This window comes from Oncorhynchus mykiss, chromosome 4 (genome assembly GCF_057628025.1).
Source record: "Oncorhynchus mykiss isolate SJ-2025 chromosome 4, ASM5762802v1, whole genome shotgun sequence".
Classification (NCBI taxonomy): domain Eukaryota; kingdom Metazoa; phylum Chordata; class Actinopteri; order Salmoniformes; family Salmonidae; genus Oncorhynchus; species Oncorhynchus mykiss.
The window spans coordinates 63,888,767-63,914,636 of record NC_143025.1 but is presented as its reverse complement, the minus strand read 5'-3'; the positions used below and the strand labels follow the sequence as shown (position 1 = coordinate 63,914,636).

The following is a 25,870-nucleotide window of genomic DNA, read 5'->3' as shown; positions in this document are numbered from 1 at the left end:
CAAAGAGAGGGCTGGCGCTGGTCGGGCTTGACGGTCGGGCTTGACGGTCGGGCTTGCTGGCCGGGCCCTGAACACACATACAGTGCCTTGCAAACGTATTCAGACACCTTGCATATCTTCATATTGTAACACAATACTTAGTGGGATTCAAATGAATTTGTATTTTTGTCAACAATACACACAACATACTCTGTCATGTCAAAGTGGAAGAACGATTTGAAAAAATAAAACGTACTCATATTTTTTTAAATAATTAAAATATAGTCGTTGCATTCGTATTCAGCTCCTTTAGTTTAGGCAAGCCTAAATTAGTCAAATGTGGCTTTAAAAAAATTAAATCACATAAAAAGGTACATGGACTCACTCTGTGTGAAATAATAGGGGTTGGCGTGATTTTTGAATGACTACCCCTTCCTCTGTCCCCCATTCATACTACATCTGTAGGTCAGGGTGTGACTGGGGGGTTAGTCTAGTTTATATTTTCTATGTGGGGTTCTAGGTTGTTTTTTCTATGTTGGGATTTTGGTATGATTCCAATATTGTTGTCTCTAATTGGGGATCATACTTAAGTCTAATTCTTTCCACCTGTGGGTTATGGGATATTGTTTATGCTTTGAGTTGGTGGTGTTGTCACGGTTCGTTATTTGTTTGTTTATTGTTTCGTCTTTGCTATAGTTTCACTTCTTTAATAAATTATGTGGAACTCAACATACGCTGCCTTGGTCCGACATTCATTCCAATGAACGTGACAATCAAGGACAGATTAAACTACAGAAACCAGGAAGTTTTTTTTAAAGCTTCGTAAAAAAAGGGCAGTGATTGGTAGATGGGTAACAGTAACAAACCAGACATGAAATATATCTTCAAGCATGGTCAAGTTAATAATTATGCTGTGGATGATGTATTAAACTACCTCAACACCTCAAAGATTGTCGTCCTTCTGAACTGAGCTGCAGGACAGGAAGGAAACTGCTTAAGGATGTCACCATGAGGCCATTGGTGATTTTAAAACAACTACAGAGTTCAATGGCTGTGATGGGAGAGAACTGAGGATGGATAAACAACATTGTAGTGACTCCACAATAGTGACCTAAATGAGTGAAAGGAAGAACACAAATACACAGAATAGAAATATTCCAAAACATGCATCTTGTATGGAACAACGTGCTAACACTGGAAAAAAAACAACACGGCAAAGGAATACACCTTTTGGCGTAAATGCAAAGCCCCGTTTGGGTGTAAATCCAGCACAACACGTCACTGAGTAACTCCTTATTTTCAAGCATGGTGGCTGCTCTATCATGGTATGGGTATGCTTGTCATCTGCAAATACTGGGGGGTTTTCCAGGATAAAAAATAAAACGGGATAGGCTAAGCACAGGCAAAAATCATGAAACCTTTTTTTAGCCTGCGTTCCACCTGGCACCGGCAGGGGAATTCACCTTTCAGCAGGACAATAACCTACAACACAAGGTCAAATATACAGTGGGGAGAACAAAATCAGCAGTGTTTCCTACTTACAAAGCATGTAATTTTTATCATAGGTACACTCCAACTGTGAGAGACGGAATCTAAAACAAAAATCCAGAAAATCACATTGTATGATTTTTAAGTAATTAATTTGCATTTTATTGCATGACATAAGTATTTGATACATCAGAAAAGCAGAACTTAATATTTGGTTTCAGGTTTCGGGGCTGTTGCAGGGCAATACGGACTTTCAGCTCCCTCCAAATATTTTCTATTGGGTTCAGGTCTGGAGACTGGATAGGCCACTCCAGGACCTTGAGATGCTTCTTACAGAGCCACTCCTTAGTTGCCCTGGCTGTGTGTTTCGGGTCGTTGTCATGCTCGAAGATCCAGCCACGACCCATCTTCAATGCTCTTACTGAGGGAAGGGGGTTGTTGACCAAGATCTTGCGATACATGGCCCCATCCATCCTCCCCTCAATAAGGTGCAGTCGTCCTGTCCCCTTTGCAGAAAAGCATCCCCAAAGAATGATGTTTCCACCTCCATGCTTCACGGTTGGGATGGTGTTCTTGGGGTTGTACTCATCCTTCTTCTTCCTCCAAACACGGCGAGTGGAGTTTAGACCAAAAAGCTCTATTTTTGTCTCATCAGACCATATGATCTCCTCCCATTCCTCCTCTGGATCATCCAGATGGTCATTGGCAAACTTCAGACGGGCCTGGACATGCGCTGGCTTGAGCAGGGGGACCTTGCGTGCGCTGCAGGATTTTAATCCATGGCGGCGTAGTGTGTTACTAATGGTTTTCTTTGAGACTGTGGTACCAGCTCTCTTCAGGTCTTTGACCAGGTCCTGCCGTGTAGTTCTGGGCTGATCCCTCACCTTCCTCATGATCATTGATGCCCCACGAGGTGAGATCTTGCATGGAGCCCCAGACTGAGGGTGATTGACCGTCATCTTGAACTTCTTCCATTTTCTAATAATTGCGCCAACAGTTATTGCCTTCTCACCAAGCTGCTTGCCTATTGTCCTGTAGCCCATCAGAGGTCTTGTGCAGGTCTACAATTGTATCCCTGATGTCCTTACACAGCTCTCTGGTCTTGGCCATTGTGGAGAGGTTGGAGTCTGTTTGATTGAGTGTGTGGACAGGTGTCTTTTATACAGGTAACGAGTTCAAACAGGTGCAGTTAATACAGGTAATGAGTGGAGAACAGGAGGGCTTCTTAAAGAAAAACTAACAGGTCTGTGAGAGCCAGAATTCTTACTGGTTGGTAGGTGATGCAATGCAATGCAATGCATGTCATGCAATAAAATGCAAATTAATTAGATAAAAATCATACAATGTGATTTTCTGGATTTTTGTTTTAGATTCCGTCTCTCACAGTTGAAGTGTACCTATGATAAAAATTACAGACCTCTACATGCTTTGTAAGTAGGAAAACCTGCAAAATCGGCAGTGTGTCAAATACTTGTTCTCCCCACTGTATACTGTAGTTGCTTACCAAGAAGACCGCGAATGTTCCTAAGTGGTCAGTTTTACAATATTGACTTAAATCTGCTTAAATACTATGGCAAAACTTGAAAATCGCTGTCTAGCCATGATCCCCAACATCTCGACAGAGCTTGTGTAATAAATAAAATACCCAGGTATGCAAAGCGGTTGCAGGCTTATTCAAGAAGACTCACAGCTGTAATTGCAGCCAAAGGGGTTTCTAACATGTTTGGACTCAGGGAGCTGAATACTTAGGCAACAACTATATTTTCATAAATGTTTACATTATTTTACATTTAATCTATAACACAAACAATGTCTGTCTATATCTATCTATCTATATATATATCTATATATATATCTATATATATATATATATATATATCTATATATATATATATATATATATATATATATATATATATATATATATATATATATATATATATTCCACTGACATTACAGAGTATTTTGTGTACATTTGTTGACAAAAAAAAGACAATTAAATAAATGTTAATCCCACTTTGTAACACAATAAAATGTGAAGAAATCCAAGGGGTCTGAATACTTTTGCAGGGCCCCGTATCAGTGCCTTTCAAAGGGAATGGGAGTCAGTGCATTAGCCTTGTGTATCTGGGATTATCTTGTTTCATGCCCCCCCCCCCAGCATGTGCCCACCAGGAGGTCTGCTGGAGGATGCTCCAAGCCCTGTAATTAAAAAGGCAAGCGGGGACCACTCTATCCCCCCACAATAAGCTCCTCGGTGTCTAACATTGTTTCCTGGGTTGAAGATAAGAAGAGCAGAACAGCCTGTAGCTAGAAGCCTGCATCTGTAGCTTGCCTCTCTCTGCCACAGCCATAAAGTACCGGGACTAACTGAGGCAGTCAAGTTGTGTGACGTTCATGCGTTCCCCCCCACCCCCACACCCCACTGTTTATGGTTCATTTCAGCAAGTTGCTTTTGGGCATGGGAGGCTGCCTCTCTGGGTGGGATTATGAACTGTGAGCTGTCAAACTGTGGATAACCCTTCTCCCCCAACTCTCTGAGAAGCCAGGATCACAACACTGAGCCATCTTCCTACCCCTACTCATCCTCCTCCTCCACCAATTCCCGAGGAAGGCCACTATCCTCTGCCCTGCCTGCGCCTGTCAGTCAAAGACCAGGCCAGCCATGGTTAGGCTGTGCTGGGCTGGATGAGTGGGAGGAGCCTGATTTGGCACCATTGTGTCAGGGTGACTTAGTGTCAGTGCATTCTGAGTGCTGCTGAGTAGCTCAGTTGGTAGAGCATGGCACTTGCAACGTCTGGGTTGTGGGTTCGATTCCCACGGGGAAAATGTATGCACTCACTAGTGTAAGTCGCTCTGAATAACAGAGTATGCTAAATGACTCAGATGTAAAAACCTGACTAGCATTTACCCATAGGGGGAGAAAAGCTGCCTGGCTGGGAGGAGGACTGCTGCTCTCTCACCACTGAGCCTCAGCCTTTAGCCGTCCTGAGCCCTTAGCTGTTAGCCTGCCTGAGCCCAGTCTAAGGCTCTCAGGGCGGGGATTAGCAATGTGGCTTCCCTGCTCTCTCTCCCTTGGACTGCAGTTAGTGGAAACCGTTAGTTGGTTTTTAATCAGGCTAAGAATAAAGTACCAGCATTGTGTTATCATGCATTTACAACACAGTCCACAGATACTGTTACTCAGACCCGGCGCCAGGTTAAAGTGACTAAAGGGGCTGTTGAAATCGGTGAGGGGGACACAATTTCGGGGAGTTCTTGCATTGGAATTAAGTTTGAATGCCGAGACTCCGAGTACATTGGGTACTTTTGATGTGACAGGGTTGGCGTAAAGTCTGTAACCCATCTCCGCTGTGCTATATCAGCACAATGGACAGCGACAATACAAAGTAAAGAAAGGCCTAGTTGGTAATGATGAATTACCAGTGCATAATAGGTGAATTACCCTATGTGAATGCAGCCAAATACAACTTGTATTTCTTTCCACAGTGCAGCGCATTTCAAAATGCTCCTTGCTTGATTTTTGCCTAGCGAATTTATTTGGCTCTATCAATAGCATGCTTTCAGATTGAATACCAACCTTGGGTACGTTAGCATTGGACCAAATACAGAACTTTCAATGAGGGAACCAAAAATGACACATCTGCAGCAACCGAGTATTCCAGCCACTCTCTTCCTATGAACCAGTTGCTATTAAATTAACGTTTTTGGATAGAAAACCTGCGGCTACGGTAGGATTCTACGCTAACCTGGGCTGGGTCCTCTGTTCCAAGATCGTCCGAAACCGGTCTGGGGTGGAGGGGGCTGTGGAGCCATTATTCTGGCGGCGCTTGTTGAAGGAGGGGTGGGCTATTCACGCGGACCTGTCTACAGCTCGGCAGCATCGTCGCTGCTGGGCTTGGCGACGGCCTCGGTGGTTTCATTTCTGATATCCATTGTGGCAGATTAGCTGTTTAGAGCTAAATAGGCTACTAGCACTAACACATTTTAGAGCTAGCTAAGAAGCTAACTAAACTCTATAGTGGTGGGGCGTGAGGCAGAGTTGAGTGATGCAGCTTCAACTGTAAACTTGACCCCGTCCTGATAAGTCAAAATCAAGTATTTCAGACGGAGGAGTATCATTATTTACGTAGCATACCGCAGATGAGCAGCAGCTTTTCCTGCTTTTTATGGAAACCCGAAAAGATAGTCATACCTAACCGCCCAGTGGCTTTACATAGCCCACACACACACACACACACACACACACACACACACACACACAGCGGGCTCGCTCTGTCCATGGTGCTGATACAGCGCAGTGGAGAGAAGAGATTTCGTGCCAACCTGTCACTAAATCACTTGAATTTTTTAAGCTATTTTTAAATAGGGACATAAAACTAAAGAGTGAAGAGGCACAGGTTTTAACCGAGGGGGCTGAGCCACCTTTTGGCCCCCCGTGGCGCCGGCACCGCTTGTTACTGTACTTATTCCACTGCTATTTTCTCATAGAAAGATAACACGGTAAGCTATTGTAAGTTTATCAACCTGAATAACAAAGCTGTGTAAATCCCTATAGAATCTGAAGTTAATATGTGTCTGTTCTGCGTTCCGTATCACAGAGATGTTTCAAAACACAGCGCCAAGTAAATGATTGGCCGAGTGACACAAGCATAAAAGCAGAGGTTGAGTATGAAAAAACAAGTGACGTAAATACAACGGCCCCCTAAATGGAGCTTGCCAGCCAGGCGAGCTTAAACAAAAAAGTAATTTTGAAAGCATGTCATCAAATAAAGTGGAATGGCAGATCCCTGTAATTTGAGCCCTCCAGAAGTATGCTGCCAGCTTACCTTGTGTTAAACAATGCAGCTGTGTCCATGACTTGACCGTGACCTCTGCCCTATGGCTCCCCCAGGGAGGGCCCATTCTAAATCAACAGCATTATACCACCCATCCAAGATGTTGCCCTGCCAAGGACCTAGCCAGCTACCCACTGAATGGAATATTCATTAAGTCTCCAGTCCAGAGAGAAAAATGTCTCTGATTGTTTGTCCTCTGATTATCTTTATATTCATTAGCTACCACATAGAACTGGCTTTGTGGTGGCAGAATGACACCATTGCACATGAGCCATTATGCTAAGTCGAGTACAGAACCACCTAATTCAGAGAAATTTGAAAGCTATTCCAAAAACGTGTGCTGTTTTTCTCTAGCTAGGCTACATGACGTGTTAATGGTGTCGTAAGACTAACATGGCGCTGTGGCTACAAGTCAAGACATGTCTAGCTGCCATCTTGTTCTGAAGAGGACCACACCACCAGTAGCAGCCCAAAGCCATCTGTCTGTACAACATTAACACCAGAAGCCAAAAAAAAAGGACAGAGGAAGGCAACAGCAAGACCATGGGGAGAATATCACATGCATACTTCTCTCGCCCTCTCTCTCTCTCCTCACCTCCTTCTCAAAACCCATTGGAGGAGAAGGCCAGAGGGGCGGGACCTCTGGCTTTCTCATCCAATGAATTTTGAGAACGAGGCGAGGAGAGAGAGAGAGGACGTGACGAGTGTGCAATTGAGATTCTCCCCATGGCCTCAGGGGAGACGGTAGTTAATACATATGTAAGCATCCTCAATGACTTACACCACCATTCACACCCCTGGAACCTAGTATACCATACCTATTTCCACCATGTTTTCACCATGTCGGTCATTTCAAAACGAACCCATTACATTTTAGTCATTTACATTTGATTCCATTTTTATCTACATGAATGAACATACGAGGACAAGAAACGATAAAATCCTGCAATAACCGACAATTGAATACCATTAAAAAGATGGAAGTGAAGTACAGTCCAATGGTAATAACATTACCACGGGTGTCATGATCGACTAAAAATAGGCCTAACCCTTCTGCTAATGAGTTTCATTAGAACTATAACAATGTGTCCCAATTTTCTCCCACGTGTCACTCACTACCGCGACGAGTGAAATGTGGAGGCAGGCACGTCATCATTTCCCAAGTCCCTCTGTTTTCAGCACAAGGTCAAGCAGGTAGAGTGTTGACACATCTTATTTGAATGGATGGTGGGCTGAACAACACACAAAAACTGTGTGAGGTTACTTGTCGGAGACCGCTGATGGAAAGCTGTTGTTTTAGTATACTGTATAGATGTGATTTCCTTTCTCTTCGTACAGCAGTATAGGCCTCATTTTAAGTCTAAACTAAAATAATATATGCCATTTAGCAGATGCTTTTATCCAAAGCGACAGTTATGTGCACATACATTTTATGGATGGATGGTCCCGGAAATCAAACCAAGTACCATGCTCTACTATATGAGCTGCAGAGGACCACAAAATGGAGCCATGATTCTAGAGGCCTGAAATGAAAAGGAATTTAGCATTGGGGAAGTCATCTAGCCTCAAATGATTCTTTTTTTAAATAAGGTGGGGAAACGTCTTGTGCTTTTGTGTGGTCCGGCTGAAGGAATCGACTGCATGTGTTGTTGTGTTGAAGTGCAACACTCTGTCCCCCCATTAGCTAGCGAGCTACCTTGTCGGTTAACACATGTACACAAACAGCATCAAGGCTATCTCACAAGGCTGCGAGAGCAGGATGTGGTTAACAATCGCGTGTGCTAAAGTTTCCATTTACTGTGCCGCTGAAGAATAACGTTGAGACTATAGGTGAGGGTATAGGAGCAGAGCATTAGCATAACGCTATGGTTGGAGAACATAGACCCTCAGTCAGACAGTGAAAACAGGCACTATCTGCTTCCATATGTTGAAGGGACAGGTAGGACAGGTGAAGCCAAGACCAGCTCTATGAATAGTCCAGGAGGACTAGGCTGTGCTCCGTGAGCAGGGTAACTCAGTGGCTACGTCCCAAACGGCACCCTATTCCCTATAGTGCCTTACTTTTGACCAGAGCCCGTAGAATAGGGTGGCATTTGGGAAGCGCCCAGAATGACTCATACTCAGGGTATCATCACCTCAGAAAGGGCACAGAGAGAGAGAGCAGAGAGTAATTCTAATTCTACCATGTATCATCCTAATAAAATAAAATAAATCTATAAATAATAACTCTTGCACTTGTCTTTTCCTACTAGCATTGACTTTGGTGATAACTTCTTTATTTACAACTGTGATATGTGGTTGTATCACACTAGCTATCTTAAGTTGAGGCAGGTTGCCATTTATTATCATGATTATTGCCCTTGAGGCAACGCCGCAGAGTGGTCGCTAGCTGGCAAAGCCACAAAGTCATAAAACCGGATTTTAAACCCAACCCTAACCTTAACCACACTGCTAACCCTAATGCCTAAGCTGAACCTTAAATTAAGACCAAAAAGCTATTCCCCCCCCCCCCCCTTTTTTTATATATATATATTTTTTTTTACAATATATGCAATTTAGACTTGCAGCTGGCCCATTTAGCAGACATCGCTCAATTCTGTCTCCAGGGCAAGATTATTGACAATATACACTACCAGTCAAAAGTTTGGACACACCTACTCATTCAAGGGGTTTTCTTTATTTTTACTATTTTCTACATTGTAGAATAATAGTGAAGACATCGAAACTATGAAATAACACAAAAGGAATGATGTAGTAACCAAAAAAAGTGTTAAACAAATCTAAATATATTTGATATTTTATATATTTTTCAAACTAGCCACCCTTTGCCTCGATGACAGCTTTGCACACTCTTGGCATTCTCTCAACCAGCTTCACCTGGAATGCTTTTCCAACAGGCTTGAAGGAGTTCCCACAAATGTTGAGCACTTGTTGGCTGCTTTTCCTTCACTCTGTGGTCCGACTCATCCCAAACCATCTCAATTTGGTTGAGGTCGGGGGATTGTGGAGGCCAGGTCATCTGATGCAGCACTCCATCACTCTCAACCTTGGTCAAATAGCCCTTACACAGCCTGGAGGTGTGTTGGGTCATTGTCCTGTTGAAAAACAAATGATAGTGGGACTAAGCGCAAACCAGATGGGATGGCGTATCACTGCAGAATGCTGTGGTAGCCATGCTGGTTACGTGTGCCTTTCTAATTCTAAGTAAGTCACTGACAGTGGCACCAGCAAAGCACCATCACACCAACACATCTCCTCCTCCATGATTTGCATGTGTGGTTCCACCGTGGAGATTATCCGTTCTCACAAAAAATCTCAAATTTGGATTTAACAGACCAAAGGACAGATTTCCGCCAGTCTAATGTCCATTGCTTGTGTTTCTTTCCCCAAGCAAGTCTCTTCTTATTATTGGTGTCCTTTAGTAGTGTTTTTTTGCAGTAATTCGACCATGAAGGCCTGATTCACACAGTCTCCTCTGAACGGTTGATGTTGAGATGTTTCTGTTACTTGAACTCTGTGAAGCATTTCTTTGGGCTGCAATTTCTGAGGCTGGTAACTCTAATGAACTTATCCTCTGCAGCAGAGGTAACTCTGGGTCTTCCTTTCCTGTGGCGGTCCTCATAAGAGCCAGTTTCATCATAGTGCTTGATGGTTTTTGCCACTGCACTTAAAGAAACCTTCCAAGTTCTTGACATTTTCCACATTGACTTACTTTCAATTCTTAAAGTAATGATGGACTGTCATTTCTCTTTGCTTATTTGAACTGTTCTTGCCATAATATGGACTTGGTCGTTTACCAAATAGGGCTATCTTCTGTATACCACACCTACCTTGTCACAACACAGCTGATTGGCTCAAACGCATTAAGAAGGAAAGAAATTCCACAAATGAAAGTCACAGAGTAAAATACAACTTGAGAAAAAGTCCAAAAGTATTTGGTTTTAAATATACTTCAGTATCAAAAGACAAATTCCTTCTATTAAGCAAACCAGACGGCACGATATCCTTGTTTTTTTAAATTTACAGATAGCTAGGGGCACACTCCAATACTCAGACATGATTTACAAACAAAGCATGTGTTTAGTGAGTCCACCATTTCAGAAGCAGTAAGGATGACCGGGGATTTTCTCTTGATCAGTGCGTGAATTGGACAATTTTCCTGTCCTATTAAGCATTCAAAATGTAACAAGTACATTTGGGTGTCAGAGTAAATGTATGGAGTAAAAAGTACATTATTTTCTTTACGAATGTAGTGGAGTAAAAGTAAATTGTCTCAAATGCTTTAAGAAGGAAAGAAATTCCACAAATGAACTTTTAACAAGGCACACCTGTTAATTGAAATGCATTCCAGGTGACTACCTCATGAAGCTGGTTGAGAGAATGCCAAGAGTGTGTCAAATATAAAATATATTTTGATTTGTTTAACACTGTTTTGGTTACTTCATGATTCCATGTGTTATTTCACTGTTGTGATGTCTTCACTATTTTTCTACAATGTAGAAAATAGTAAAAAATAAAGAAAAACCCTGGAATGAGTAGGTGCTAAGAGGAATGCACTAACTGTCCCTCTGGATAAGAGCGTCTACTTAATGACCACAATGTCAAATGTCATCCACTGACTGTAGCAGCAGTAAGTCATACCTCTCCCACCACCAGAATGCAGCAGCTCCATCCCAGCAGCAGCAGAGCAGTGTAATAATACCTGATGCACAGCCGCCCATCACACACCAACAGAGCGATCTATCACTTCAGACCCTGTTGCTAGGTTACCGACATTCTTCGGCACACTGAGTACTCTCAGCCCTTTTGCTGCTGGCAAGTAGAGCTTTCAGGTCTGGGGAGTGCCAACGAGAGAGGGAAAATGACGCAGGAGCCTCCGACTAAAGCACTTGTGAATGAGGACAAGGCATGAGAGACAGGGATGAGTGTGTGAGCCGTGTGCAGTAGTGTGTTGTATAGTACGTGCTGCCTGCGTGTGTGTGTATGCTTGCGTGAGTGTGAGTGTATGCTTGCGCTTGTGTGTGAGTGCATGCTTGCGTGTGTGTGAGAGTGTATGCTTGCGTGTGAGTGTATGCTTGCGTGTGTGAGTGTATGCTTGCGTGTGAGTGTATGCTTGTGTGTTAGTGTATGCTTGCGTGTGTGAGTGTATGCTTGCGCGTGCATTTATGAGTATGCGAGGGATACTGGGTGGCTTCAGGACGTCTTTCATCTGCTGGCCTTCCACTGAGAGAGAGAAAGAGAGACAGAGAGAGTGAAACATAGAGAGACAAATAAAGAGAGAGCGAGCGTGACTGCTACAGGGGTAGCTCACTGCGCCAGTCATTAGTTATCCCTGGGAACATACAGTAAACCCCCTGTACTGGCAGCAAGCTTCACGATACAGGTCCACATTCAGATCAGATCGGAGACGATGGTTCCTTGTTTAGGGATAATCTTAAGACCCCTCTTTTTTTCTCTCCAGAGGCTTAGACAGAGGGCGACCGTCACTCTGTAGTCCCCTGTGTCTACGATAGGATGAACCTGGAGACCTGACCAGAGGTGGTCTGATGAGTTGAGTAACTGACCAACGTGGATAGACATGAAGCTTATACTATTTAGAAACGTTGAAACTTGAATTAACTTCAGGGGGTGCTAGTCTTTCTGACAGCATAACATCCACTTTCTAGGTCTGCCTAGGTGTGATTGATTGATGACAAATACAAGTTCAATGGTGTGAACTGTTGCAAAACTGAACAGGAACGGTCCTCTTCATTAATGTTCTGTCGACTGGAGAAGCCTGTTGAATTGTCTGTTGGTGCGAGCCATGCTCACTGGACCAGCAACGTCAACTTGCTAACTGGGTCTATATTGAACATTGTTACTCTGATAGTGCTTCCTTTGTTCCCACATTCATCTTCCCTTTTGACCAACTCTCTGTTTACACCCTAATAAAGATGCAGTGGTGGAAAAAGTACCCAATTGTAATACTTGAGTAAAAGTAATAGATACCTTAATAGAAAATGACTCAAGTAAACGTGAAAGTCACTGAGTAAAATACAACTTGACTAAAAGTCCAAAAGTATTTGGTTTTAAATATACTAAGGTATCAAAAGGCAAATTCCTTCTATTAAGCAAACCAGACGGCACAATATTCTTGTTTTTTAAATTTGACAGATAGCTAGGGGAACACTCCAATACTCAGACATGATTTACAAACAAAGCATGTGTTTAGTGAGACCACCAGATCAGAAGCAGTAGGGATGACCAGGGATTTTCTCTTGATAAGTGCGTGAATTGGACAATTTTCCTGTCCTGCTAAGCATTCAAAATGTAACAAGTACATTTGGATGTCAGAGAAAATGTATGGAGTAAAAGTACAGAATTTTCTTTACGAATGTAGCGGAGTAAAAGTCAAAATATAAATAGTAGAGTACAGATACCCCAAAAAACATCTTAAGTAGTACTTTAAAGTATTTTTTACTTAAGTACTTTACACCACTGGAAAGATGGTACTTGAAGATATTCTGTCAAACCACAATCACTGATGCTCCGCTTGCCCTCACCACCTCTTTTGCATCTAACCCATCGCTAGTCAATAGAGGTAAATATTCAACTCAGAATGGTCTGATCAGATTTGCCTCAAAGGATCTTTCTCCTCACATTTCTCAAGGCTTTCGCTATCACTTGGCAGGTGGTTTCCATTGGGATCAACCAACAGATAATGTCTGAACGCCTCAATGAGCTGATTGCAGTAACACATTTGGTGAGTGCTGAGACTCAGTCCTTTGGAAATTCCATGTCATGTAAAATTAACAAAATAAGAATAATTTCATAGCAGAAAATAAATAAAAACTCAGAGATGTTGGCTAATAAATTACAGTCACAGTTGTACTGTACAGTTGAATTCGGAAGTTTACATACACCTTAGCCAAATACATTTAAATTCAGTTTTTTAACAATTCATGACATTTAATCTAAGTAAAATGTCCCTGTCTTACGTCAGTTAGGATCACCACTTTATTTTAATAAAGTGAAATGTCAGAATAATAGTAAAGAGAATGATTTATTTCAGCTTTTATTTCTTTCATCACATTCCCAGTGGGTCAGAAGTTTACATATACTCAATTAGTATTTGGTAGCATTGCCTTTAAATTGTTTAACTTGGGTCAAACATTTAGGGTAGCCTTCCACAAGCTTCCCACAATAAATTGGGTGAATTTTGGCCCATTCCTCCTGACAGAGCTGGTGTAACTGAGTCAGGTTTGTAGACCTCCTTGCTCGCACATGCTTTTTCAGTTCTGCCAACAAATGTTCTATAGGATTGAGGTCAGGGCTTTGTGAGGGTCACTCCAATACCTTGACTTTGTTGTCCTTAAGACATTTTGCCACAACTTTGGAAGTATGCTTGGGGTCATTGTCCATTTGGAAAACCCATTTGTGACCAAGCTTGAACTTCCTGACTGATGTCTTGAGATGTTGCTTCAATATATCCACATAATTTTCCTGCCTCATGATGCCAACTATTTTGTGAAGTGCACCAGTCCCTCCTGCAGCAAAGCACCCCCACAATATGATGCTGCCACCCCCGTGCTTCACGGTTGGGATGGTGTTCTTCGGCTTGCAAGCCTCCCCCTTTTTCCTACAAACATAACGATGGTCATTATGGTCAAACAGTTCTATTTTTGTTTCATCAGACCAGAGGACATTTCTCCAAAAAGTACGATCTTTGTCCCCATGTGCAGTTGCAGTCCGTAGTCTGGCTTTTGTATGGCGGTTTTTGAGCAGTAGCTTCTTCCTTGCTGAGTGGCCTTTCAGGTTATGTCGATATAGGACTAATTTTACTGTGGACATAGATACTTTTGTACCAGTTTTTTCCATCATCTTCACAAGGTCCTTTGCTGTTGTTCTGGGATTGATTTGCACTTTTCGCACCAAAGTACGTTCATCTCTAGGAGACAGAACGTGTCTCCTTCCTGAGCGGAATGACAGCTGCGTGGTCCCATGGTGTTTATACTTGCGTACTATTGTTTGTACAGATGAACGTGGTACCTTCAGGCACTCCCAAGGATGAACCAGACTTGCGGAGGTCTACCATTTTTTTTCTGAGGTCTTGGCTGATTTCTTTTGATTGTCCCATAATGTCAAGCAAAGAGGCACTGAGTTTGAAGGTAGTCCTTGAAATACATCCACAGGTACACCTCCAATTGACTCAAATGATATCAATTAGCTTGTTAGAAGCTAATAAAGCAATGACGTCTTTTTCTGGAATTTTCCAAGCTGTTTAAAGGCACAGTCAACTTAGTGTATGTAAACTTCTGACCCACTGGAATTGTGATACAGTGAATTATAAGTGAAATAATCTGTCTGTAAACAATTGTTGGAAAAATGACTTGTGTCATGCACAAAGTAGATGTCCTAACCGACTTGCCAAAGCTATAGTTAGTTAACAAGACATTTGTGGAGTGGTTGAAAAACAAACTTTAATGACTCCAACCTAAGTGTATGTAAACTTCCGACTTCAACTGTATGTGAGAGGTGGGGGCATTTAATGTCTTCTACCCTGTTCAGATCGGCCAAATGTGGGAGCCATAATAAATACCAGAACAGCACACAGAGTTAAAACACAACCTCACAGCTCTACTATCACAGCCCAGGCTTAAAACACAACCTCACAGCTCTACTATCACAGCCCAGGCTTAAAACACAACCTCACAGCTCTACTATCATGACCCAGGCTTAAAACACAACCTCACAGCTCTACTATCACGGCCCAGGCTTAAAACACAACCTCACAGCTCTACTATCACGGCCCAGGCTTAAAACACAACCTCACAGCTCTACTATCACGACCCAGGCTTAAAACACAACCTCACAGCTCTACTATCACGGCCCAGGCTTAAAACACAACCTCACAGCTCTACTATCACGGCCCAGGCTTAAAACACAACCTCACAGCTCTACTATCACGGCCCAGGTTTTAAACACAACCTCACAGCTCTACTATCACAGCCCAGGCTTAAAACACAACCTCACAGCTCTACTATCACGGCCCAGGCTTAAAACACTGCGACGTGGCCCGATCCACTGCGCCACACAAGCTCTGCCAGCGCATTTATATGGAAGCCTGTTGCTGCCAATCACCTAAATAGCCATTATTTTACTGTGTAGGTTTGTGTCCCCAATATCACTCTATTCCCTTTATACTGCACTACTTCTGACCAGAGTCCCATGGAGCCTGGTCAAAAGTAGTTTACTACACATAGGCCCTATTATAGGGAATAGGGTGCCATCTGGGACGCAACCATATACATTTCTTTGTCTTGCGTGCAAGAGGAGTCATCCACAGTGCCATCAGTGGGTAATAAAGCGGCCAGGCACTATTGGCCCTAGAGTAGGGGTGTCAAACATATTGCACACAAGGGGTAACAAAATTCAAAACCAAATCAAAATTGTGTAGAAATGATAATGGACCTACATTCATACAGATTGACTTTTCAGCTCTCTAACTATTAGCTAAATAAAAGCTAGACAGTCAGGGAGCTTTAAATACATTTAAAAAACGATGGATAGAGGACAATTTTCTATTACATTATTTTATGGCAAAGAAATAACAATTTTTCAGTGTGGTCTTCTGGACCTCAATGAAGACCAAATGTGCCCCCCGGGGCAAAATGAGCTTGATAGCCCTGCCCTAGAGTGTCCATATGGCCAGAGCCCAACAGTCTGCCTCCTTTGTAATTAAAAGGACATCGTTGTCAACAAACCAAACCTCCAACATGTGGAGTGGTGCTCATGTAAGCTGCAGACCATTATGGGCCCAGAGCAAGAGGAAGCAAACAGAACTTCAAAGAGCTTCTCCTCCTACTCTGGCACTACACCTCACCCGGCTACGCCTGGGCCCTGTCGAAATGGGACTGACCAGCCGGTCCACATCATTCAATAGATTGATTCCAAGTGTATGGCTAGCTGCTGAATCATCAGTGAGAAACATTAACATCAGAGATTCGGTCTGATGTTTTTAGCTACCCTTTTCTTTGTACTGTTTCATATCGAATCCAAATCTTGAGTTGAATTTTGAGTTCACTAGCTAAAGCATTCTAAAATGGGCCCCAACCACTAATACAGAGGGAATGAAGGGTTCTTTGTGTCAGCTGCCATCTTGACTGGGTAGAGATTAGGCTAATTTGCAAACCCTGCGACGGATGTTCCATACAGGAGTGTCAGACGCAGAACGGTCAAGTGAAAGAGACCATTGTCACCGTCCACCCAAGTCCATAATAAGCCCATCCATGTGTGAAGCCATTAGTTAGCCTGGTCCAGTCTTAAGGCTTTCTCAACTCCTCTCATAATATACCTATCACGCCTCTCAACAGGGTGAGCAGTAAGTCTAACCTTAACAATGAGGAAAAGGCAGCGACCATGATCACCTTGACCCCGATTCCTGAATCAATGCCTCTTCATGTAAAGCCAATAAAACCACTGCAGACTCTGAGTAACGCTTAGCCCCACTGTAATGAGCGCATTGTGTTCAGTGAGGCAATATGGCCGCCTGAAGCCTACTGCCCTCCCTCTCGTACATAGAAGCTAACAGCACAGAGTGTGACGTGTCCTCGTCAATAAGAGAGGTTTCTGAGGAGCATGTTGCTTGTACGTCACACACTCATTGAGGGTTAGTCATTTAGTAGAGGGGGGGGGGGGGGGTTCATGCATTTCTGCTGTAGGAGTCAGCAAGACATGGTGGGGTCATAGTAAGGCTGTTACATGACCGTATTACGGGTCATGACTGCAGTCAAATTCATGTGACCGTTGAGTCACTGTAAGTAGGCTTCGCCAAAACTGCGCTCTGATGCCGCTGATGGTCATTAGTAGTGTCCCAAACTTGCTAACGGCCGGTCCCTAACGGCTGGTACTCAGCGATCTATTGTCCCTCTAAATCACTCTGACATCAATGCTTGACGCATGGAATGAAATAAGTGTTCATATAAGCCCATGTTGCGCAACATTTCTATTGGCTATGCAATTGCGCGAGAAACAGTTTTGATGGCCTCTATTAAAAAGAGGAGGTTCCCATCAGCTTTCTATAGGCTAGGCCTACGTGTTCTTATAAGCTCAGTCATTGCGCAATCGCGTGTGATAACAGAGTTTTGACTCTTTGACTTTGTGGGCCATTCTAATGTATTAGTAGGCTATAGGTAAAGACCAGATTAAATGGAGAATAGTCTGATGGGTGAGAATATTATCAAGTGCTTGTCAAATTGTGAACGAGAGACTGATGAAGTGTGTGCAGCCTGCGCAAGAAACAGAGCAGAGCGCTTCCCTTTCATGCGACGTTTTTCAAATCATCATTAGAGTCGCATCATGCAGCCTTTGAATGTATTACAAATCAAAACATAGCCTAACATTTGTACCACAACTTAAGTTGCATAAATAACTATAAATGAAGCATATAGGAGCACCTATTCCGTTGTTAACTGCTCAACACAGAATAGCAGCATGTGCACACTCCCTTGGAAATCGTTGGGGAAAAATATCCTTTCTATTTTATTCAGCTATGTTAAATTGTATTATTCTTAACATTAAATAATGCCAAGGCAAATCTTGCCTGCTAAATGAAATACCATAGCCAGATCAGGGCTTAACATAAGGATGACTCAGAATATGCTATTCTGTTCTTTTGAAATAGGCTATATATCTTCATATCACACACACACACACACGCACGCACACACACACACACACACACACACACACACACACACACACACACACACACACACACACACACACACACACACACACACACACACACACACACACACACACACACACACACACACACACACACACACACACACACACACACACACACACACACACACACACACACACACCCCTGCGGCAGAGTACTCCTCCACCATAGTGAGTATCGAGCTGCAGCAGAGGCACAGAGGCAGATTATAACCTCTCAACCACGTTGACTTCCTGAGTCAAACAAACAAATATATCCAGCGAAAACAGAGACGAACAGCATAACTAAGTCTCCTTGGAGCCAAACATACATGCCCTGCACGTGTGTGCTCGTCCATCAGCCCTGCCCCCACCCAATAAGGAGGGACAAACTGAGGCAAAGTAAGAAGGGGTTGAATGAGTCAGAGATCATTAAACCTTCTCGCCCTTTCTCCTCTTTCATCTGCAGAGAGAGAGAGAGAGGAAGGAGGAGAGAGTGGGAGCTTCAAAAGGCCCCATGCGGTAACTCTTGATTACATCCATCTGTGGCAGTCCTCCCTTTATCGTCCGTCTCTACCCTCCCACCTTTCCTCCACCTTTCCATGCCCTATGCCTGCAGGTTAGAGGGAGAGAGCCCTGCTAACCTGGCCCAGTGGCGTGAGACCGTGAAGAAATCATTGACATGGGAGCAGCAGGGCAGAGAGACTAGAGGAGCTCTTCTCTATGTGAAGGAGGAGGAAAGGCTGCTGATAGTGGTGGTGGCTCCCGAAAGCGAAGCGCCTCACCGAGACACTTTGATGTTTCCTGGAGCTGACGTCTCTCGGTGGGACTAATCTGCGTCAGTGCCTTTAAATTTTCTGACGTCTTGTGTTTCTCCACTGCCTCTGCACCTCGACATAGCGATAGCGATGGGGCAAGAGGGAGATGAGCTTTACTAAGAGGCTGGCAATTATGAGACTGAGGCTGGAGAATGATGTGGTTTCCCCTTCTTGAGGTGAATAGCACATGACCACAGAAGAGCCTGTCTGTAACCTGACTAGAAGGTTAAAGTGGAGTCTAGTGTTTTAGTCTGTCTGCTGAGGTTTTAATGAGGTGTTTCTCACAGGAAATAGTACCATTCTAGAGAGGGCCGAGAGCCTATTTTATATTGGGAGGTATAGCAGTGGTCACCAACCGGTCCATCTTCAAAGCATTCCTAGTCTATCACCAAACATTTATTTTCAGTTTACCTTCCTTTTTTAAATGTTATTCATGTGGTGGTGTTGGCAGTAGGGACACTTGATTCAGAAGCCCTGCACACCAGGTAGGCAAAGTGTTCCCATTTTTAACCATTTCATTTGTTTGAAAAGACCATCTCTGACTGAGAGATCTGGGGCTAAAATCCAGTCGTATAAATTACTTAAGTAAAAATAGTTGAAAGTACTACATAAGTAGTTTTTTGGGGCATCTGTACATTACTATTCGTATTTTTGACAACTTTTACTTTTACTTCACTACATTCCTAAAGAAAAAAATGTACTTTTTACTCCATACATTTTCCCTGACACCCAAAATTACTCGTAACATTTTCAATGCTAAGCAGGACAGGAAAATTGCCTAATTCACATAGTTATCAAGAGAACATCTCTGGTCATCCCTACTGTCTCTGATCTGGCGGACTCACTAAACACACATGTTTCATTTGTACATTCTGTCTGAGTGTTAAAGCATGTCCCTGGCCATCTGCAAATCAATAAAAACAAACAAGAAAATGATGCCATCACGGTTTGATTTATATAAGGAATTTGAAATGATTTATACTTTTACTTTTGATACTTAAGTATATTTTAGCAATTACATTTACTTTTGATAATAAAGTATATTTAAAACCAAATACTTTAAGACTTTTACTCAAGTAGTATTTTGCTGGCTGACTTTCACTTTTTTTCTTGAGTCATTTTCTATTAAGGTATCTTTACTTTTACTCAAGTATGACGACAATTGGGTACTTTTTCCATCAGTGCTAAAATCGAGTGTGCCTAGCCTACAGCGCTGGCCAAGTCATAAAACTAAAATCACTGTGCCTACCGCTTCCACAACCCCGGCGACAGCGAAGTTTGATACTGGCGTATGTGAGATTTCATAACTTTTAAAACCATGACCAGAGAGAGAGTGGGTGGGGTGCACGAAGTCGGTTTGGTTTCCCCTTTCTAAAGTGAATAGCACACGACCACAGAAGAGCCTGTCTGTAACCTGACTAGAAGGTTAAAGTAGAGTCGAGTGTTTTAGTCTGTCTGCTGAGGTTTTAATGAGGTGTTTCTCACAGGCAATAGTACCATTCTGCAGATTGCCGAGAGCCTATTTTATATTGGGAGGTATAGCAGTGGTCGCCAACCGGTCCATCTTCAAAGCATTCCTAGTCTATCACCAAACATTTATTTTCTGTTTGCTCTCCTTTTTTACATGTTATTCATGTTGTGCTGTTGGCGGTAGGGATGTTGTGCTGTTGGCGGTTTTAACCATTTCATTTGTTTGAAAAGACAATCTCTGACCGAAAAATCTGGGGCTAAAATCCAGTCGTATAAAATACTTAAGTAAAAATAGTTGAAGAGTAGTTTTTGGAGGTATCTGTACTTTACTTTACTATTTATATTTTTGACAATTTTTACTTCACTACATTCCTAAAGAACAGTTTTTATTTTACCTTTATTTAACTAGGCAAGTCAGTTAAGAACAAATTCTTATTTTCAATGAAGGCCTAGGAACAGTGGATTAACTGCCTGTCAGCTGGAAGATTTGAATTTGCAACCTTCCGGTTCCTAGTCCAACGCTCTAACCACTAGGCTACCCTGCCGCCCCAGGGTGTGATGTACTTTGTACTCCATACATTTTCCCTGACACCCAGAAGTTACATTTTGAATGCTTAGCAGGACAGGAAAATGGCCTAATTCACCCACTTATCAAGTGAACATCCCTACTGCCTCTGATCTGGCAGACTCACTAAACACATGCTTCATTTGTAAATTATGTCTTGTGTTGGGGCAATAAAGATTATGCCATCATGGTTTGCTTTATATAAGGAATTTGAAATGATTTATACTTATACATTTGATCCTTAAGTATATTTTAGCAATTACATTTACTTTTGATACTTAAGTATATTTAAAACCAAATACTTTTAGAGACTTTTACTCAAGTAGTATTTTACTGGCTGATATTCACTCGAGTCATTTTTTATTAAAAAGTTATCAAGTACTTTTACTCAAGTACGAGAATTGGGTGCTTTTCCACCACTGCTAAAATCGAGTTCACCTAGCCTACTGCGCTGGCCAATTGGATAGCTAAAATCAGTGCCTACCGCTTCCACGACCCCGGCGACAGCGACGTTTGATACTAGCGTTTGTGAAATTTCCTAACTTTTGAAAGCATAACCAGAAAGAGACTGTCAAAGAATACAGCAAAGAGCTGCTGTTTTTATGAGTGAGTTCATGTCTAAGTTTATTCAGCACTGTCAACACTGTTTTTATTACAAAACATAATACGTGCTTCTCTACTTCCACTCGCGCTGCAGCTGCGAGTGTATCGATAGCCCTGCGTTTTTATTTTTATTGGCAGCTCGTAGTGTCTACTTTAATATAGAGGAATATTTCACTCTATTGTCATAGGAACAACATGAATTTGTGCATGAGACATGTGGTGCGACTCGATGGAAGATGGTGTCCACTCTCTGGTCAGTCTCACCGGAGGAAAGGGAGGAGAGAGCAGGGTCTGTGGGAGGTGGAACTCCGAAATGTCCAACTAGTTGAGTTGTTGAACGCGGCACGTGTATAACTACAACCAGTTAGCAAGTTGGACATTTCTGAGTTTCCTAGTTCCGGCTAGCATGTCAATGCGGCATAATGGCATCTTCAAAACAACTGGGAAATCGGAACTGGAAAATCACAGACTTCCAACTTCAGTGTATTCAAGACAACTGGGAACTCGGAATAAAACGAGAACCGACTGGGTGAAAACTTTTGAACGGTCATCCAACTCAAAATTCCAAGTCGCAAACTCTGCCATCTTTCTAGAGCTCCGACTTTCCAACCTGAAGATCACGGACGTCATGATTTTCCCTTTGATTTCAGAGTTCCCAGTTGTCTTGAAAGCGCCATGATCATCAGATGCAATTACCATCAGTCCAGTAAAAAAATTGACTCATTATTTCCAAATTACTTCAATTTATGCTCAGCTGTGCCTTCGCAAGTGCTACACCAACGGATCTATTTTGTTATCAAAGCTTGAGTTTTGAAATATAATATGGTTTGAGAAGACCAATATTGTCAGGCCAGGTATATAGCCAATATGCTGTGATAATGTTATTAGGCCTATAGCGCAAACCTCATTACTACAGAACAGTTTTTATTAGGTTAATGTTCAATTTTTTAAAGCAATGTTTTAACAAGTTCTGAGCGGTAGATCTCTGCTTTCTTTTTGACTGTGAAAGTGATTTTTCACTCAGAAAAGGTTGGTGACCACTGTCCTATAGCTATTGGGGTCTATAATGAATTGCTTCATTAAGATTGCACAGGGGAAGGAGAACAGCGTGTGGAGGGAAAATGCCCGACCAGGAGCGTCAACATAGCGTGCAGCTACAATAGGTTAGCAGTTAGTACCACCATTACCTCAGCCTTGCCTGCTTTGTCCCAGGCTCATCTGATTTCCTGTCAACCACGGGGGAACAACAACCGTTTGAGGGTTAACTCTGACATTTCAGATGTCTTTTTTCAAGCCCACACCCCAGCTAATCGTTGAGCGTGAGAGAGAGGTCAGAGAAAGGAACGGATAAAAACAGATAATTGAGGGGGTGGTGGGAGGTCTTCACATGGAACAATCTCGCTGGAATGAGTGACCCGTTTTCAGATCTCACTAACCGTCACCCACACGCAGCACCGACAACAAACTCACACTGTTTTCCACTGTTTCACTCAGACTGCGACAGTGTGTGTGTGTGTGTGTGTGTGTGTGTGTGTGTGTGTGTGTGTGTGTGTGTGTGTGTGTGTGTGTGTGTGTGTGGGTGGGTGGGAGGGGGTCTCTGTACCATGGTGCCATGATGACACCACTGCAGAGCTCCTGATTACTCCAGCATGTCACCAGGCAGACAGGCACTGCACTACATTATACACACTGACTCCCAAATGGCACCCTTCCCTACACAGTGCACCGCTTTTGCTCACCATGTAGTGAATAGAGTGCTATTTGGGACCTCTTGCCACAATCTCAACTCAGACCACCGGCGTTACAGCCACATCCACGCACGACTCTTCTTGACCGCATAAGCTCCCGTTACAAACCATCAGCGCGCACAGTCAGCGCCGTCCGCCATGGCTCAACCAGATCCTGGGATTACTGTCGATGCACGAGAAAGAGCATGCATATACTGTGACAAACCAGAGGCCTGCATAATGCATGCATCTGCTGTGACTGCTAAATACCCAGTTGGCTTGATGGAAGCTAAAAGCTGGTTCTTGGAAGAAGAAACCCTTGTGCACCAACCGGTTTCCACTCTGCCACTGCTGAGGAATTCAGTCCCCCCCCCCAAAAAGCTTCCTTTCCATTTATAGCCTGTTGTACACTTGCTCCGGACTGACCGGCGGGGTTCCCATCACAATACATCCCCTTTGTCTGTCGGCCTGCCCATACTGCACTCCACACACAGGAAAAGGAAACCGCAGAGTGCAGGCCCTTTGACAGGGCCAAAGCATGGCTCGAGCTCTATGCTGATATTCCCAAATGGTCACAAAACAAGTGAGCTCACTGCCAAGCAAAAGAAAGCCACTGTGTTTTTGACTGATATAGACTAGGTCCCAATTGGCATCCTATTTACTATCACTATATAGTGCACTAGTCCCAGCAATCATGATCAAACTGAAAAACATGTTTCTTAAGAATTCATTTTTTCAAAGACATTGTGCGTCACTTGTGAAAGAGAAACGTTAAGACAGTCAAGACACTGAGAAAGCAGGATAACCGCTCAGAACGGTTGTATGTATAAGGACAGCGAGAACACATGTATGTGCACTCTTTGACACCAGATTGACCTGCTGGTAGGGTAAAGTTCTGGGCCAACCCGCAGAGAGCTTTCGCTTGCAGCGCAGAGAGGATTAAAGTAGAGCGAGAGAGAGAGAGAGAGAGAGCGAGAGCAAGCGACAGACCGGCAGAGAGAGCGAGAGACAGACAGATGGACAGAGTAAGAGCGAGAGAGAGAGAGAGAGAAAGAAAGGGTAAGAGACAGACAGAGAGAGAGAAAGTCAGGGTAAGAGACAGACAGACAGAGAGAAAGCGAGAGAGAGCACAGCCCGCTGGAATCCCATTGGAGTCAGGTCACATAAAGTCAAGCCAAAACATCCTGTGCCTTGTTTTTTTTTTACCCTACAGGTCCCAGACAACGTGAGACTCTGAAATAAATGGGGATACTACTGATTATCTCCTTCCTGACTTGGTCACATGGGATTTGAGGTGCACTAGGAAAACCACAGCCCCACTGCCAAGCTGGGAGACACATTTTCTATGAGTGCTGTGTATAACATCCTACTTGTAGAGGTTGACAAAGACAGACAGTGTAGCTGTGGACAGCCTATAGCACAAACTTCAGAACAGCGGTTGCCAGCTGGTGTGTGTGTGTGTGAGCCTGGCTGGTTTGAGAGCAGTAATTGCTGTGACAGCGTGCGTGTACGTACCTCTGGTTTCAGCGTATCAGGATATTTATTTACTCCACATGGCTTTGTGCAGCGCAAAAAAAAACAAAAAACAGAGGCCCTGCGGGGAGAGAAATACATTTCAATTATTCATTTATCGCATTCAATGAAACATGACTATCAACAGTGTGCGCCAGCCAATGTCAGTTACTGTATCCTTCACTCCCAAAATGGTATTTCTGCCCTGGCCCTCAGAGCGAATGGTAGCGACAGGCTGCGCTCTGTTGGACAGTGACCTCAAGATCTGCCCATTGGTAAACAACAGGTTGAAGTGCAGAACACACTCTCGGAGGCAGCTTAATAAAAATAAAAAAACCCGTCTGTATGACGGCCTCTTTTCTCTCTGGCATTTCCTGTAGCAGGTACGTGGATTTTGGGGGAGGGGGGGGGGGGGGGGGGGGTCAATTCATTCAATGTTCTGAGCTGAAAGAGTATTGCCTGAACGAGAGTGGTTTTCATCAAGAATCTTCAGTCAAGAGCCTCATACAGGTGTTACCAAGCTTTGATACTTGGGATTTACTACAGATGATATGCGTGAGGCAAGGCGCGATTTAAGCAATTAACAACCCAATTTATTGAGTAACTTATGCCAACTTGAGTATCTAGGAAACCTTATATTGGCTTCATAACAGACAGAGGCCACTTCAGCCTTCCAGTAGAAATCACAGCAGTAAACTGATCAAAGCACCAAAAAAAGCATACATAAATTCATTAAAACTGAGATGGTAAGATCTGAAGAACCATAACTCTGTTTTGCATCTACTACCCCCAAATGCATTCACACATAAAGGAGAACAGCCAATGTACTTGCACATAAATCAATCTCCACTTGAAACAGCGAGCAACAAATGCACCACGCCCTGCCAGCAGTTTGAAACACTAATGTTTCAACAGTGGAGTCATTATGCCCATAGGGACAGGCGTTAGCTACATGGTAAATTGACTAAACGCACTTCATCTAAAACAGCAATGATAACTCATAAAAACACACAAACTTGTCTTCTAAGCAGAGCACTGTTATGATGCATCTGTTTCGATCTGAATCTGTTAACGGTTTGTGACTTTGCTGTAACGGGTATGAGAAAAAAAGGTGAGATATTATTTTGTCTCTGAAGTTTGGTTGTGTGTAATTCCCCAGTTTGT

The 25,870-nt window shown here is 43.1% G+C and overlaps 1 protein-coding gene across 6 annotated transcripts in view; it reads right to left on the bottom strand.

Moving 5' to 3' along the window:
- LOC110522145 (tyrosine-protein kinase Fyn) overlaps nucleotides 1-25,870 on the bottom strand; it is a 67,531-nt gene that overhangs the window by 24,585 nt on the left and 17,076 nt on the right. For 3 of the 6 annotated variants that reach the window (XM_036975688.2, XM_036975689.2, XM_036975686.2), the window contains exon 2: nucleotides 24,710-24,788. The exons of the other annotated variants lie outside the window; for them this stretch is intronic. The gene's annotated coding sequence lies outside the window, so the exon portion shown is untranslated. The remainder of the gene's footprint in view (nucleotides 1-24,709; nucleotides 24,789-25,870) is intronic. 6 annotated transcript variants of the gene reach the window in all.